The sequence below is a fragment of the Haematobia irritans genome, chromosome 5 (assembly GCF_050003625.1).
Source record: "Haematobia irritans isolate KBUSLIRL chromosome 5, ASM5000362v1, whole genome shotgun sequence".
Lineage (NCBI taxonomy): Eukaryota > Metazoa > Arthropoda > Insecta > Diptera > Muscidae > Haematobia > Haematobia irritans.
In genome coordinates, this window is record NC_134401.1 from 47,941,661 (window position 1) to 47,955,410 (window position 13,750).

The following is a 13,750-nucleotide window of genomic DNA, read 5'->3' on the forward strand; positions in this document are numbered from 1 at the left end:
CAGATTTGGCCGATTGAAATTTGGTTCGTGGTGTTAGTATTTGGTCTCTAACAACCATACAAGAATTGGTCCATATCGGTTCATAATTATATATAGCCCTCATATAAACCGATCCCCAGATTTGACCTCCGGATCCTCTTGAAGAAGCAACATTCATCCGATCCGCTTGAAATTTGGTACGTCGTGTTATGGTCTTTATGGTCTATGGTCTGTATGGTCTTTAACAACCATGCCAAAATTGGTCCATAGAGATTCATAATCATATATAGCCCCCATATAAACCGATCCCCAGATTTTGTATTGGAGCTTCTTGTAAATAGGAGCAAGTTTCATCCGATTCAGTTGAAATTTTTTATTTTGTGTAAGTATATCAACACTAACAACCATGCCAAAATTGGTCCATATCGGTCCATAATTATATATAGCCCCCATATAAACCGGTCCCCAGATTTGGCCTCCGGTGCCTTTTGGAGAAGCAAAATTCATCCGATAAGGTGGGTAATAAGTTCGAGTTTTAGTTTAGTTTTGGAGCCTCTTGGAAATTTAGTACATTGTGCTAGTAATAACCATATCGGTCTATAGGTATATATAGCCCTCAGATAAACCGATCTCCAATCACACAAAAATTGGTCCATGTCGGTTCATAATTGTATATAGTCTCCATATAATGCGACCTCCATATTTCAATTCTCGCTCTCTAATTACCGCGCAAAAGTCCATACAGGTTCGTAATTATTTGTAGACTTACCTATATACAGTGATCGTCAAAATAAACTGTACACAATTATTTTTGAAAAAATGTTTTTGTTTCACCCTTTAATTTTTTTATTTTATTTCAAACTTTATGTTTTTTAAAAGAGTATTCAGAACTTAATTTAACACTAAAACAAACAAGAACAAAACATTGCAACAATAAGGGTTTTAAAACAAAAACAAAATATATGACATATTTTACGCGCCAAAAATAAGTGTACATCTTATTTCTGTAGCAATTGAGCGGCTTTGAACTTCAAAATATGCCGATATATTCGATTGGTTTCTTACATTGGTACATTATTTCAACTCGATATTGATGTTTATAGTAGTTGGACGCCCTTATTCAAGTATAACCTTTTGTCGACAGTAAATTATTATTTTCCCAAACATGGGCAGACCAACGTCCACAGATATCAGAAAACTAGTTATAAATCTTCGGAGAGAAGGCCAGATTCTTCGCGAAATCGGGTCTATTATAAAGAGAAGTCATAATACAGTTAAGAATATAATTGATAAGCACGAAAAATTTGGCACAGTGAAAAATCGTCCCGGTGCAGGCAGACAAAGAGTTTTAAATGAGGTCGAAATACGATATTTAGTGCGTGTTGTAAAGAAGAATCCGTTTAAAAGTGCAGTACAAATATCGGAGGAAGTCTCTTCTAGAAAAAAATACAAAAGTAAGTGCTGGTACCGTAAGACGAGCACTGCATGCATATGGTATCCATGGTCGTTTACCTCGAAAGAAACTCCTAATATCGCCAGTCAATCAGAAAAAACGTATTTACTATTCAAAAGTACGAAAATAAAGAAATTTCTTTCTGGAACAACATTCTGTTTAGCGACGAAAGCAAATTTGATGTTTTTGGAAAGAAAAAAGCTGTGAAAGTATGGAGAACAACGAATAGGGTGTGGATAGTATGTGGAACAATAGGGTGTAATGTGGGGTTCTGTTTGTTTGGTGTGGGGGTGTATGGCAGCTAGTGGAGTTGGGAACTTTTTTTAATTGAAAATACCATGAATAAAACGGACTATATTAATATTTTGAAAAATAATTTCTAATAAAATCTAGTGTTGAAAAATTAGGCCTGCAGCGATCATGTAAAATTTCCAGATTTTACTTCTCGTACTCATTTAAATAATTGGGGTTAAAATCTACAGATTTTAGATTTCAAATCAAGGCGTTATTTCATCATTTTCTTGCACACTTACAAGAGCACTTAAAACTCAAAAAAAAAATTGTTCTAATATTTAAATCCAGAATCAGATCTAGTCTTCATAGGTTTGAGATGGCTCAACAACACATGGCATGACATCCTATAATCCTAATGAAATACATTTCTAAGGCAAAATGAACACATAAAATTAAGAAATACGGGCTTTTTAGTGAAAATTTCGCTAATAAAAGTGAGAGTATTGAATAAGAGCAAATGATCAGTGTGGCAATTTTAGCATTTTTATACCCACCACCATAAAATGATGATGTGGGTATAATAAGTTTGTCATTCCGTTTGTAACACATAGAAACAGCATATAAAGTTAGAAATATTTTTCCAGATTTAGATCTCATATATATGTATCATCGGATTCTTCATAAAATGGCCATGAATGATGAACGAAGGCTTTAAATCCTTTCAATCTAAAGGTGCAGGTTTAAAAAAAAATTAATCTCCCGGAACATAGTTAGCGTTTGGGATGGCTCCAGGGCTATGGAGCCGGAGTCGGAGTCTTGGAGTCGGAGTCTGAAGATTTTGCTGGAGTCGGAGTCGTAATCAATGTACAGCATGATTGTAAATGAAAATCAACTTCCATTACGGCTATCTTTTTATGTTTCCTAGAATGTTAGACTAGCAGATGGGCTGGATCGATCCACTTTAATGCCCATATCAATTTATTTGAAATATTTCGAACAATTGAAATTATTTTTTTTTTAATTTTATTTTAAGGCCATATACATATGTGGAATATTGACAGAACATTTTTTCAAAGTTGCTTTTTATAAAGGGTGATTCTTTTGAGGTTAGGATTTTCATGCATTAGTATTTGACAGATCACGTGGGATTTCAGACATGGTGTCAAAGAGAAAGATGCTCAGTATGCTTTGACATTTCATCATGAATAGACTTACTAACGAGCAACGCTTGCAAATCATTGAATTTTATTACCAAAATAAGTGTTCGGTTCGAAATGTGTTTCGCGCTTTACGTCCGATTTATGGTCTACATAATCGACCAAGTGAGCAAACAATTAATGCGATTGTGACCAAGTTTCGCACTCAGTTTACTTTATTGGACATTAAACCAACCACACGAATGCGTACAGTGCGTACAGAAGAGAATATTGCGTCTGTTTCTGAGAGTGTTGCTGAAGACCGTGAAATGTCGATTCGTCGCCGTTCGCAGCAATTGGGTTTGTGTTATTCGACCACATGGAAGATTTTACGCAAAGATCTTGGTGTAAAACCGTATAAAATACAGCTCGTGCAAGAACTGAAGCCGAACGATCTGCCACAACGTCGAATTTTCAGTGAATGGGCCCTAGAAAAGTTGGCAGAAAATCCGCTTTTTTATCGACAAATTTTGTTCAGCGATGAGGCTCATTTCTGGTTGAATGGCTACGTAAATAAGCAAAATTGCCGCATTTGGAGTGAAGAGCAACCAGAAGCCGTTCAAGAACTGCCCATGCATCCCGAAAAATGCACTGTTTGGTGTGGTTTGTACGCTGGTGGAATCATTGGACCGTATTTTTTCAAAGATGCTGTTGGACGCAACGTTACGGTGAATGGCGATCGCTATCGTTCGATGCTAACAAACTTTTTGTTGCCAAAAATGGAAGAACTGAACTTGGTTGACATGTGGTTTCAACAAGATGGCGCTACATGCCACACAGCTCGCGATTCTATGGCCATTTTGAGGGAAAACTTCGGAGAACAATTCATCTCAAGAAATGGACCGGTAAGTTGGCCACCAAGATCATGCGATTTGACGCCTTTAGACTATTTTTTGTGGGGCTACGTCAAGTCTAAAGTCTACAGAAATAAGCCAGCAACTATTCCAGCTTTGGAAGACAACATTTCCGAAGAAATTCGGGCTATTCCGGCCGAAATGCTCGAAAAAGTTGCCCAAAATTGGACTTTCCGAATGGACCACCTAAGACGCAGCCGCGGTCAACATTTAAATGAAATTATCTTCAAAAAGTAAATGTCATGGACCAATCTAACGTTTCAAATAAAGAACCGATGAGATTTTGCAAATTTTATGCGTTTTTTTTAAAAAAAAAAGTTATCAAGCTCTTAACAAATCACCCTTTAGAAAATTTTGTCAAAATATTATTTCTATAAAAAGTTTTGTCAAAATTTTATTTCTATAAAAAATTTATTCAAAATTTTATTACTACACTGTTAGAAAAATATGTTTTTCATATGTTCCGATATAAACAAAATGTGTTTCGGGCACAATTTTTAAACAAAATATATTTAAGTGTCAACATGTAATGTTTCTAAACTAACACTAAATGTTTGGGACACATATGTTAATATGTTAAAATATATTATGTTTGGGGCATGAATGTTTCATAAAAATAATATGTGTGAATGTAAACATATTTAAATTTACAAATTTCGAGTAAACATATATATGTTTACAATTTCTGTGAAACAGTTGTATGTTGTATCCGAAAACTGCTTTATGATAAGGCCAAAAATTTGACATGCTTAAGTCTAAATATTATTTAATTTGAATATTAGAATGAGTATTCGGAGTAAAGAGAATAGACATTCGGAACCAAGAGCATAGAGATTTGAAACAAACAGCATGTGTTTTCGCCTTAAGAGGAGAATTTTATGTATGTGTGGACAAGTGTTTTGTTTATCATTTTGGCATTATGGATACACATTTTTTAACGGCCTTAAAGGCAAAAGTGAAATTGAGTACAAAACACGATAAGTTTTAAAGGCATTTAAAATAGTATAAAATTCTTGTAAAAAACTGTTCACGCCTAAATAAATTTATGTGTACATTATAAAATTATTTATGTATGTTTATACACTTCTTTTGTTAGAGTTTTTGATTTTCTTCCAAAATTTCAAACTTTTATACCAAAAACAGTTTTTTGTTATAAAATTGTTATTTTTGCAAAAAAATAATAATATTTTATTCAAAAGCCATTTCGTTTATATCAAGCACTGTTTCTGACTGTAAATCTTTAATAACCCACATTTCGAAGTTTCATTATAAAAATTTAATATAGTATAAATATCTAAATTACAAAAAAAAAAATTGGTTCGATCGGAGCAGGAATTGAACCCACGACCCTTTGCATGCAAGGCAGACATGCTAACCACTGCTCCACGTGACCAATAAATATATGTTTCTTTTAAATAATGTTATGTTTGCATGGGCTCGTGGGAGCTGCAAACTATGCTATATAAATGTAACTTATAACGATAATTGTCTACTGGTGACTATAACTGCTACGTAGCCCAGTGGATAGTGTGTTGGCTTACAAACTGTATGGTCCTCGGTTCGATTCTCCGTCCAGGCGAAAGGTAAAATTAAAAAAAAAAATTATAAAATTTAATAATTTCTTCAACATTATTTGTATTACGGAAAAAGGTACCAAGAACTAAAAATTTCGTGGAAGTGAAAATTATGTTAGGGAATGAGCACAGTCTTCTTTGGGGAAAATTCTTCCAAGCATATAATATTTTTGGGCTCAAAATGCTTCCAAACATATAATATGTTCACATAAAACAAACATATTAATGTTTCGGCAGTATCCAATAATATATGTGCTTCCTGCAAAATATGTTTGGAACATATGTTAGAGAAGCGATTTTTTTGAGGGTGTATAGAAATATTTTTTCTATAGAAAATTTAGTCAAAATTTTATTTCTATAGAAAATTGAGTCAAAATTTTGTTTCTACAGAATATTTTGCAAAATTGTATTTCTATAGAAAATTTTGCAAAATTGTTACACAAACAGAATTTTATTTACTACACAAAAATTTTTCTAAAATTGTATTTTTATTGATAATTTTTTCAAAATTTTATTTCTATAAGAAAAAATTGTCAAATTTTATTTCTATAGCAAATTTTCTCAAAATTTTTTTTCTTACTGATGCTCACTGATATAAAAAATGTATTCAAAATTTTATTACTATAGAAATATTTTTATACCCAGCACACCCTCAAAAAAAAATCGCCTCTCTAACATATGTTCCAAACATATTTTGCAGGAAGCACATATATTATTGGATACTGCCGAAACATTAATATGTTTGTTTTATGTGAACATATTCTATTTTTGGAAGCATTTTGAGCCAAAAATATTATATGCTTGGAAGAATTTTCCCCAAAGAAGATTGTGCTCATTCCCTAACATAATTTTCACTTCCACGAAATTTTTTAGTTCTTAGCACCTTTTTCTGTACTACAAATAATGTTGAAGAAATTATTCAATTTTATAATTTTTTTAAATTTTACCTTTCGCTTGGACGGAGAATCGAACCGAGGACCATACAGTTTGTAAGCCAACACACTACCACTGAGCTACGTAGCTGTTATAGTCACCAGAAGACAATTATCGTTATAAGTTACATTTATATAGCATAGTTTGCAGCGCCCACGAGCCCATGCAAACATAACATTATTTAACAGAAACATACATGTGTTGGCAACGTGGAGCAGTGGTTAGCATGTCTGCCGTACATGCAAAGGGTCGTGGGTTCAATCCCTGCTCCGACCAAACACCAATTGTTTTTTTTTTAATTTACGCATTTATATTTATACTATATTAAATTTTTATAATGAAACTTCGAAATGTGGGTTATTAAAGATTTACAGTCAGAAACAGTGCTTGATATAAACGAAATGGACTGAGCTTTTGGATAAAATATTATTTTTTTATTGCAAAAATAACAATTTTGTAATAAAAAACTGGTTTTGGTATAAAAGTTTGATATTTTGGAAGGAATTCAAAAACTCTAACAAAGGAAGAACGTGGGGTCGAGTATAAACATACATAAATAATTTTATAATATACACAAATTAAATAATATTTAGACTTAAATTAAATAATATTTAGACTTAAGCGTATAAAATTTTTGGCCTTATCATAAAGCAGTTTCCGAAACAACATATAAGCGGTTTCACAGAAATTGCTCTCTTTCGATTCTCTCGCTGTGTTAATTTGATATCTTTCGTCAACCCTCCCGGTTTTATCTCTATTTCTTTCTCTATACTCTCTCTCTCTCTCTCTCTTTCGTTCTCTGAATAAAATATCACACCATATATATGTTTAATCGAAATTTGTAAATTTATATATGTTTACATTCACACATATAATTTTTATGAAACATGCATGCCCCAAACATAATATATTCTAACATATTAACATATGTGTTCCAAACATTTAGTGTTAGTTTGAGAACATTACATGTTTGCACTTAAATATATTGTGTTTAAAAATTGTGCCCGAAACACATTTTGTTTATATCGAAACATATGAAAAACATATTTTTCTAACAGTGCACCATAGAATGGTGACGGGGTATAATAAGTTTGTCATTCCGTTTGTAACACATCGAAATATCGATTTCCGACTATATAAAGTATATATATTCTCGTTCAGGGAGAAATTCTAAGACGATATAACGATGTCCGTCTGTCCGTCTGTCTGTCTGTTGTAATCACGCTACAGTCTTCAATAATGAAGCAATCGTGCTGAAATTTTGCACAAACTCGTCTTTTGTCTGCAGGCAGGTCAAGTTCGAAGATGGGCTATATCGGTCCAGGTTTTGATATAGTCCCCATATAAACCGACCTCCCGATTTGGGTCTTGGGCTTATAGAAATCGTAGTTTTTATCCAATTTGCCTGAAATTTGAAATCTAGAGGTATTTTATGACCATAAAGAGGTGTGCCAAAAATGGTGAGTATCGGTCCATGTTTTGGTATATCCCCATATAGACCGATCTCCCGATTTTACTTCTTGAGCTTATAGAAACCGCAGTTTTTATTCAATTTACCTGAAATTGGAAATCTAGAGGTATTGTAGAACCACAAATACGTGTGCTAAAAATTGTGTGTATCGGTCCATGTTTTGGTATGGTCCCCATATAAAACGACCTCCCGATTTGGGGTCTTGGGCTTATAGAAACCGTAGTTTTTATCCAATTTGGCTGAAATGGGAAATCTAGAGGTATTTTAGGACAATAAAGAGGTGTGCCGAAAATGCTGAGTATCGGTCCATATTTTGGTATAGCCCCCATATAGACCGATTTCCCGATTTTACTTCTTGGGCTTCTAGAATCCGAAGTTTTTATTCTATTTGCCTGAAATTGGAAATCTAGAGGTATTTTTGGGTCATAAAGCGGTGTGTCGAATAGGGTGAGTATCGGTCCATATTTTAGTATAGCCCCCATAAGAACGATCTCCCGATTTAACTCCTTGGATTTCTAGAAACCGTAGTTTTTATCTGATTTGCCTGAAATTGTAAATATTCTGGTATTTTAGGCTCACAAAAACGTGTATCGGATTAAGTTTTTATCGGTCCAATTGGTAATGCCTCCATATAGACCGACTTCACTTCTTGAGCGTGTAGAAGGCGCACTGATCATGAAAATTGCTTGAAACTCAATGTAAAATTTCGAGATTTTACTTCTACAGATTTAAGTTTTCAAATCAAGACGTTATTTTATAATTTTCTTGCACACTTACAAGAGATATTAATGATTCCTCTAAAACTCAAACAAAAATGGTTCTTATAAATTCCGAATCTGATATAGTCCTCATAGGTGGGTGGGTGGGTATTTAAGATTCGGCCCGGTCGAACTTACTGCTGTATATACTTGTTTTCTATATAAAATAAATTGTCAAAATTTTGTTTCAGTAGAAAATTATTCAAAATTTTGTTTCTATAGAATATTTTGCAAAAATTTATTTCTATAGAAAATTATGCAAAATTTTGTTTGCTACACAATTTTTTTAATTGTATTTCTATTGACAATTTTTTCAAACTTTTATTTCTATAAAAATTTTATTCAAAATTTTATTTCTATATATTTGGGCAAAATTTTTTGCCAAAATTTTATTTCTATAGAAAATTTTGTTTCTGTAGAAAATTTTATTTACTAGACAAAAATTTTTCCAAAATTGTATGCTCACTGCTAAGTCGAAAACTTGTAGAAATGACTCAAATTTTCAAATTTTTCAATGAATGAATCATAAATGCATTTTTGCGAAAATGTCTAAACAATTATAAATATTTCCCAAATATTGCCCGAGATTTTGTAGAAGTCTGATTTGAGATTTTATCAAAATGTAGATCTAAATACAAAGTTGTGCAGAGTATATTATAATCTGCCCGCCCGACTTTAGACTTTCCTTGCATTTTATTTTTTGTTAAAATTGTGTTACGTCCCATAACGTTATATTTAAATTTTAAGTACATAGATTTTGTAGAAGTATATACAATTTTGTCTAAATCGATTCAGATTCAAATTCATGCATATGGAAATATAAACCTTTATATAGCTCGCAACAAATTTAAAGGATTTGAGATAGTATCAATAATTTTGGTCCACAAATACATATACTGCTGGTATCTTCTCATATTATTATTTTATTGGGTATTTATATCATTATTTTATTTATTAAACATTGCCCTAAATTTGAAATATAGAGTTCAATTGGCATCTAATGTGAAATTAAGACCTTTTTTTGCACACATTAATAAATACGATACTTTATATCGATCCACTTACGGTACCCCCACAATAGAACTACAAATTAGTGGTATTAAAATGAGATTTAGTTATATTACCCGGAGTCGACTCCGGAGTCGGAGTCGAGCTGATGAAAAATGCTGGAGTCGGAGTCGAGCAAAATTGGCTCGACTCCACAGCCCTGGATGGCTCAACAATACATGACATGACATCCTATAATCCTAATGAAATATATTTCTAAGGCAAAATGAACACAAAAATTGAATAAATACGGCCTTTTTAATGAAAATTTCGCTAATAAAAAACTTATTAAATTTAGCATTATTTTTTGGCAATTTAATATTGATTGTAGCATTATTTCAGTGCTGATTTAGCAGCAACATTTTTTGAGAACTGGTCACACTGCAAATGATTGTTGCTCTTAAAAATAAAATTTGAATCAATAGGTATCAGAGATGAAAAATCGGACTTTTAAAAAGCAATAAAATGAGCACGAAAAAATGCCAAATGGTTATTTACTTTATATATTATTATATTAAAATAGTTTATTATATTAAAATAATAAAATGAAATATGAGTATAGCATTAATACGTAGCAATTCTAGTAGCACAAATAGTTATTAAGTACATTTGTCCATTAATATCCATAAAATTATATGTTAATATTAAATATTAATAACATTTCAAATAGTGACCAAAAAATTATGTATTTTAAACTCTAGATCTGCAAGGCATGGACAAATAAATTTAACTTTTTTCGCAAGTGCAAGGTCATTTAAATTAAAAAGATAAGACGTACAAGCGGGTGTCAGAAGTCCAAAAATCTATCAATAACAGGAAATTGATCTTGTAGCTCCATGAAGTCTTTTCTTCTATTTGAGCTGTTACATTCACAGTTTTTCGAACTCAAACACAACTATCAACAAATAAATTGGCAACTAATTTTTTTAACCAAATTCTATCGCAGCATTTCCCATCGAAATTGCATACAATTATTGCTAAATTCGCTATTGATTGAGTAATATGATATATTGAAGAATTGGGCTATTTTCAAATTATTGTGGTAGTTACAATTTCGTAACTCTTTAGTCGATTTAAAATCACTTCCTTGACAAATTTTGGACGGAATACTGAAACTGCAGAGGTGATCCACTACGGTTAAGGGTCAGCCAGAAATAAAAAGATGATATACCAGGGATGGAAAATACAATTTTTAAGAAAGTACAAAAAAGGTACTTTTCTTGAGCAAAAAAGTATTTTTCACTAAATTTTAACAAAAATTCCATTGGAAGATTATTGTCAAGAGCTCCCTTAAATTGAATTTTAAAGAAAATAAAATTTTGTTTGCCAACTCTTAAATTTTAAATATTTTCTTTTTTTAGCCTTATATTCGCTTACAAAGACTACCGTAGTATTGTAATCGCGGCTGCCACAGCTGGATAAATAAAAATAAATTTTTGACAAAATTTTCTATAGATATAAAAATTTGACAAAATTTTCTATAGAAAAAAAATGTTGACAAAATTTTCTATAGAAATAAAATTTTGACAAAATTTCCTATAGAAATAAAATTTTGACAAAATTTTCTATAGAAATAAAATGTTGACAAAATTTCCTATAGAAATAAAATTTTGACAACATTTCCTACAGAAATAAAATTTTGACAAAATTTGATATAGAAATAAAATTTTGACAAAATTTCCTATAGAAATAAAATTTTGACAAAATTTCCTATAGAAATAAAATTTTGACAAAATTTCCTACAGAAATAAAATTTTGACAAAATTTCATATAGAAATAAAATTTTGACAAAATTTCCTATAGAAATAAAATTTTGACAAAATTTCCTATAGAAATAAAATTTTGACAAAATTTCCTATAGAAATAAAATTTTGACATTTCCTATAGAAATAAAATTTTGACAAAATTTCCTATAGAAATACCATTTTGACAAAATTTCCCATAGAAATAAAATTTGGACAAAATTTCCTATAGAAATAAAATTTTGACAAAATTTTCTATAAAAAAAAAAATTTTGACAAAATTTCCTATAGAAATAAAATTTTGACATAATTTCCTATAGAAATAAAATTTTGACAAAATTTCCTATAGAAATAAAATTTTGACAAAATTTCCTATAGAAATTAAATTTTGACAAAATTTCCTATAGAAATTAAATTTTGGCAAAATTTCCTATAGAAATAAAATTTGGCAAAATTTCCTATAGAAATAAAATTTTGACAAAATTTCCTATAGAAATAAAATTTTAACAAAATTTTCTATAGAAATAAAATTTTGACAAAATTTCCTATAGAAATAAAATTTTGACAAAATTTCCTATAGAAATAAAATTTTGACATTTCCTATAGAAATAAAATTTTGACAAAATTTCCTATAGAAATAACATTTTGACAAAATTTCCCATAGAAATAAAATTTGGACAAAATTTCCTATAGAAATAAAATTTTGACAAAATTTTCTATAAAAAAAAAATTTGACAAAATTTCCAATAGAAATAAAATTTTGACAAAATTTCCTATAGAAATAAAATTTTGACAAAATTTCCTATAGAAATAAAATATTGGCAAAATTTCCTATAGAAATAAAATTTTGACAAAATTTCCTATAGAAATTAAATTTTGACAAAATTTCCTATAGAAATAAAATTTTGACAAAATTTCCTATAGAAATCAAATTTTAACAAAATTTTCTGTAGAAATAAAATTTTGACAAAATTTCCTATAGAAATAAAATTTTGACAAAATTTCCTATAGAAATAACATTTTGACAAAATTTCCCATAGAAATAAAATTTGGACAAAATTTCCTATAGAAATAAAATTTTGACAAAATTTTCTATAAAAAAAAATTGACAAAATTTCCTATAGAAATAAAATTTTGACAAAATTTCCTATAGAAATAAAATTTTGACAAGATTTCCTATAGAAATAAAATATTGACAAAATTTCCTATAGAAATAAAATTTTGACAAAATTTCCTATAGAAATTAAATTTTGACAAAATTTCCTATAGAAATTAAATTTTCGCAAAATTTCCTATAGAAATAAAATTTGGCAAAATTTCCTATAGAAATAAAATTTTGACAAAATTTCCTATAGAAACAAAATTTTAACAAAATTTTCAATAGAAATAAAATTTTGACAAAATTTCCTATAGAAATAAAATTTTGACAAAATTTCCTATAGAAATAAAATTTTGACATTTCCTATAGAAATAAAATTTTGACAAAATTTCCTATAGAAATAACATTTTGACAAAATTTCCCATAGAAATAAAATTTGGACAAAATTTCCTATAGAAATAAAATTTTGACAAAATTTTCTAAAAAAAAAAAAATTTGACAAAATTTCCTATAGAAATAAAATTTTGACAAAATTTCCTATAGACATAAAATTTTGACAAAATTTACTATAGAAATAAAATTTTGACAAAATTTCCTATAGAAATAAAATTTTTGACAAAATTTCCTATAGAAATTAAATTTTGACAAAATTTCCTATAGAAATTAAATTTTGACAAAATTTTCTATAGAAATAAAACGTTGACAAAATTTCCTATAGAAATAAAATTTTGACAAAATTTCCTACAGAAATAAAATTTTGACAAAATTTGATATAGAAATAAAATTTTGACAAAATTTCCTATAGAAATAAAATTTTGACAAAATTTCCTATAGAAATAAAATTTTGACAAAATTTCCTACAGAAATAAAATTTTGACAAAATTTCATATAGAAATAAAATTTTGACAAAATTTCCTATAGAAATAAAATTTTGACAAAATTTCCTATAGAAATAAAATTTTGACAAAATTTCCTATAGAAATAAAATTTTGACATTTCCTATAGAAATAAAATTTTGACAAAATTTCCTATAGAAATAACATTTTGACAAAATTTCCCATAGAAATAAAATTTGGACAAAATTTCCTATAGAAATAAAATTTTGACAAAATTTTCTATAAAAAAAAAAATTTTTTGACAAAATTTCCTATAGAAATAAAATTTTGACAAAATTTCCTATAGAAATAAAATTTTGACAAAATTTCCTATAGAAATAAAATATTGACAAAATTTCCTATAGAAATAAAATTTTTGACAAAATTTCCTATAGAAATTAAATTTTGACAAAATTTCCTATAGAAATTAAATTTTGGCAAAATTTCCTATAGAAATAAAATTTGGCAAAATTTCCTATAGAAATAAAATTTTGACAAAATTTCCTATAGAAATAAAATTTTAACAAAATTTTCT